This window comes from Capsicum annuum, chromosome 12 (assembly GCF_002878395.1).
Source record: "Capsicum annuum cultivar UCD-10X-F1 chromosome 12, UCD10Xv1.1, whole genome shotgun sequence".
Classification (NCBI taxonomy): Eukaryota; Viridiplantae; Streptophyta; class Magnoliopsida; order Solanales; family Solanaceae; genus Capsicum; species Capsicum annuum.
In genome coordinates this window covers 141,990,769-141,996,176 of record NC_061122.1, presented here as the reverse complement: position 1 = coordinate 141,996,176, position 5,408 = coordinate 141,990,769, and the positions used below count along the sequence as shown (strand labels likewise).

General features: G+C 29.3%; 1 long non-coding RNA gene across 2 annotated transcripts; it reads right to left on the bottom strand.

The window, feature by feature from the left end:
• Positions 1-550: 550 nt before the first annotated feature.
• On the bottom strand, positions 551-5,171 carry LOC107849917. Of its 2 annotated transcripts, none has more exons than XR_001668331.2 (3): positions 4,029-5,171; positions 3,824-3,902; positions 551-883 (listed from the first exon to the last, which is right to left on the bottom strand). It is a non-coding gene; the product is annotated as an uncharacterized LOC107849917 (long non-coding RNA). The 2 variants fall into 2 exon arrangements; XR_001668332.2 differs by lacking the exon at positions 551-883 and adding an exon at positions 3,591-3,729.
• Between the last annotated feature and the right edge of the window lie 237 nt (positions 5,172-5,408).

Below are 5,408 nucleotides of genomic sequence, written 5' to 3'. Positions count from 1 at the left end.
CAACAACATATAGTACAAAAAATAATAAATTCAAAAGAAGAATTAGATACAAAAAAGAAATTACAATCATTTTTAGGACTAGTAAACCAAGTAAGAGAATATATTCCAAAATTAGCAGAAACTTTAAAACCACTACAGAAAAAATTAAAAAAGGATATAGAATATAACTATGATGAAAAAGATAAAAAACAAGTTCAAAAAATAAAATTACTTTGTAGAGAATTACCAAAATTATAATTTTCAGATGAAAACAGAAAATTTATATATATAGTAGAAGCAGATGCTAGTGAATACAGTTACGGAGGAGTACTTAAATATCGATATGAAACAGAAAAAATAGAACATCATTGTAGATACTACTCAGGTACGTTCAACGAGACAGAAATAAAATGGAAAATAAATAGGAAAGAATTATGTTCATTATATAAATGTTTATTAGCATTTGAGCCATATATTGTATATAACAAATTTATTGTACGAACAGATAATACACAGGTACGCTGGTGGTTAACAAAGAAAATACAAAATTCAGTTCCAACAAAAGAGATTCGGAGACTAGTTTTAAATATATTAAATTTCACATTTACAATTAAAGTGATCAGTACTAACAAAAATGTTATTGCAGATTACATATCAAGACAAAGCTACACAGACAGAATTAATAGAAGAAGATACTCTAGAAAAAATACTTAACACCCTAACTACGCTTTTAATAAAAGTGGACAGTATGGGTAATGAGATAGAAAAGCTAAAGACTAATGAAGCTAAATTGAAGTCTATAGCTACAAATCAGCTAACTCAGCAGTGTGCAGAGCTAATGTTCCAGAGCTAGAAGGAGACGTTGGGACACTCCATAAAACCCATAACATTTATCAATCTACTTCTGCAGGTACAAGCAAAGGAGTTAATCGACCAAGATACCAGAATATAAATATGAATAAAATATTTGAAAAACCATTTACACCAAAAACACAAAAAGATCACTTGTTCATACCCCCACAAGTTAACACATACCGAGATAGCCTAAACCAAGACAAAAAAGTTTACAACTACACCGCCCAGAAATACATAAAAAATATATACAGAGTACAAACCTTTCTAAACCATAACCCCAGAGCTACAAACATCAAAGAATCAAATACCAACTATATAACCCAAAAATTACAAGGATATAACAAACTAATTGCACTACCCAAAACTAACCCAAGCCTAGTTAAAACCTGTTTTGACTATGGACTATTAAACACCATATATACCCAAGACGGAGAAGAATTAACAGCTATGGAAGAATTATACAAGATATTCACTACCTACAAAAGAATAACGAAAGGAAATTTATTTTATATAAAGTGTTATACTGCACCGACAGAGATACTATATGATGAAATAAAACCAGTTATACAAGTTGTAAAGATAGGACTAACTAGAGATATGATTATACCAGAAGATATTACGCAGCAACCGGAGATACCCAGAATTGAGATACCAGATTTTTATGCAAATAAACGACTTATTGGACTAGCTACGATCATTCAAGAACTAGCAAATAATTATACTAACGGAAACCCAATATGGAGCTATTATTCGAGAGATCATCAAATGATTTACTCAAATTCAAAAGAGCTACGACAAGCAGATATGAAAGATGTAAGACAATGGATAATGACGCTACTCAACCCAGAAAAACAATCTATCGCAAGAGCAATTAAAAAAGGATTTATTTCAGACGGACTACTAACAAGATATTGTAAAATAATTGGACACAAATACCCAGATCATCAATGTTCAAGATGTAATGGAGAAGATAATATTATTTCAGACGTACATCTAGAATAAAAATCAAAAAGACAAAATGCCAGCTGGAAAGATAAGATAAGGAGCAATAATGGAGCAGATACGACAACATCAACGGAATCAACGGAAGACAAGATATTTGGACCCATTTATTGTACAAATTTTACGATAAGATTACAAGTAATAATGTAGAGCATTTATGACCTTTCTTAGCTTTTTAGGGTAGGTAGCATAGTAGCCTAACATCTTAGCCCCTTTTGTTGACTTTTAGTTTTTAGTTTTACAATTTTAAAAAACGTGTGTAAAGTTTGATTGTAAAGATTGCTTTTCGTTCTATAAATAAAGAAGGCAGAAGGCATTGCAAAGGCAAGCCTTCATGCGTTGAAGCAAACATTCTCTCCACTCCACAATAAATATTTTACTCAGTTAATTAAATAAACATATTTCAATGGAAAAAGTTATGGAGGAACAAAACTCAGAAATATCAAAACTACCCGAACAGGTATATCTATTTATGATTATGAATAGCTAAATTCATAATTCTCAATAATCATGATATGATAAAATAAATTCATATTAGTTACTTTATAGTAGAATTATTCGAAGAATAATATGTTAAGAAGTTTATTAACAAAGAGGAAACGGAGAAAAATCCCTAAGGACTATGCCATCCTAAAGGTGAAACCAATGAGGCAAGAAGCCGTGGCGGGGAGTAACCAGAGTAGAGGCGCTGTTTAAGGGAAAAAGTATCCGAATTACCATGTTAATAGTGACCGAAGAACATATTATTTAAGAATAATCTAGTATATAGTAAGCTAAGATGACCATATTTTGTTATGTACATGGTTGAAGGGAATATTTTGAAAAAAACAATTTTATGAAAATGAATGATTATTTATCTGATGTGATGGTAGATAAATTCAAAATACTTATTTTGTATACACTTAGAGATATAAAAGTAGCAGATATAAGAAAAATCATATTAGAAAAAGTTTTTGGTAAATACTACAGGACTAGAGTAAATTATATACCATATTTACCTAACTACTCTTACAAATACTTACGATGATAAGTTACATGGAATTTTTAGAAATAGATATAAGAAACATACAGTTACTAGAAAAACAGATAAAAATAAATATAGACAAATACATGAAAAATAAAGATATAAAATACATAGAATTTCTTAATAAAAATATGCAAAAACTACTAAGGCTAAAACAAACAACTACAAAATATTATAATAAAATCAATTTTAAAAGATAGATCATTTAGATTTTCTTAAAGTTTTAATCTTATATATACTAAAAAACATAGAAATTATAGATATTAAGAAAATAATATTAGATAAAGTAATAGACTACGAAATTGAAACTACAAATTGGCTAGAACAGTTATACGAAGAAATTTACCCAGAAGGATATTATTCAGATTAAAAAATGTTAGAATATATTAGAAAAACTAGAGAAAACCAAGAAAATCTAAATAATGAAATTAATTATAGAAACCGAATTAGAAAAATAATGGAAAACCTAAAAGAAAAATTAATATGGATAGAAAAAACCTTGGAAAATCTAGATAAAAGTACATGTGATAGTTTATATAATTTAAAAAACTCACTACGAGAAGAACAACACAATATAATAAATAACATTGAAAATCTAGAATTAGATATACATTACAGTACAGATAGGATAAATTATTATACAGAAATTTGTAACTCTACAATTACTACAGGATAAAATAATTAATGAATATATCTTACGAAAAAAGTAAATCATTAAAAGATGTTGAAACAAAATTTAAGAAATATCCACGCACTAATAAAAATAGATTCACTAGAAACCTAATAAATCTATTATATCTATTAAATCCGCGCACCCCTACAAATGTGACAAGCCAAGAGACAGAAACATCAAATGATAGCATCCACTTCTAGTCATGGGGAAGGAAACACATGGATAAACATAAAATAGCATCAGAATTTGCAAAATAGAGAACTAAATGAAAATTGGCCGCTTATATTTACCTCCGCCAACGATAAGCCATATATGTTCCTAAATTCCTCGAAGTGCTTCCTGAGATATTCCTCTAATTTAAGATCTTACCTAAAACATGCATAATTTAAAACCAAAAATAAGACCATGAGCATGAACTTAGATATGGATTTTTTGTATCTAAATCTCTACTGAACTAGTAGATTGTTACACTAAACTTGAAGGAGCCAAACATACCATATCAGTTACAGAATACTGTAGCTTGATGACTGAGCCTCCACGTCTAAGCTCCTTCGAAAACCCATAAGCAATGTATTCCTTAGGCTCCAAATGTGGTTTTGAATAGTTATCAAGAAGTCATAGAGCGAGATTAAGATAACCATATTTGGGATGTGTATATTTCAAAAATGGTAAATATAAGGAAAATTCATCCCCGTGATGTGCCAGCCCCTCATCAAATTGACCTACTTTTAACTTTAAAAGTTCAGGCCACCTAGAACTATTTATAGATACATTGCACAACTGTATGGACAAATTTGCAACCACAGACATAATTTAATTTCTTGATTGCTCTTGTATTATTTCAAATAAACCTTACTAAAAACTACCAAAATCCAATAAAGAAGAACAAAGAAACCCATTGAATACAAAGTTAAAGAGCTCTTATAGCAATGTTCATAAAAAGAAAAATATAAACTCAATTACAAGACATAAAAGTAAGTAGAACTACAATTGACCCATATTAGTTCTTAATCTAATAGCTTCAGATCCACAAAGTTGAAACCAAGTAGAAATAGAAACGACTAGAACTAAACAATTCCTATATATAAATCTATTAAAATATGTTAAAAATTAAGCAGAAATTTAACTCGAAGGATAAGAAGATGCAAAATTTTTAGAAACCCTATCAGAAATTTGTGAGATATATGGAATCCTACCTACCGGAGAGTTGTGAGATATATGGAACACTGCCTGAGAGTTGATGGCTACTACCGTTCTTCTTCCACTGAAAAACGAAATGGGTGACTAATTATACAATAAGTAAATGGAAGTGAAGTTAAAATTTTCACTATTATTTCTGCTCTAATCACTACTTGAGATGAAATTTCCACTCTAGTCCCTTAGCTAAGCAGAAATTTCCACTCTAGTCACTGAAATTGTTGTTCTCATCACTGAACTGAGCTTAAAGATTACATATTGAGCCATCGAGTTGAAATTTGAGTATTTTGAGCAAAAATATTAGAGGAATTTGATGAATCGATGAATTTGAGCTAAGAAAATCTACTTGGGAAAAGGATTCGATGGATTTGATGAATTTAATGAAATTTGGGCAAAGGGTTTTATTTGTACGACAGAATCAATATATCTGGGAGAGATGGTAAAAAGTTTCTTTTCACAATTATTTTTTGCCATTTATAAATTGGAGGGAGAGTGAAATATTTTGGAGGCATAGTGAAAGATTTTAAATGAAAATTTTATGTCATATTTCTGAAGTATTGTCTTTTAATCTATATTAATATCACACTTAAAAATGTAGTTGTATATGTGAATAAATATTTCCAATTAAATCATGATTATTCAATGCTTAAAAAGTGTGGCCTATATAATTAAAGACCA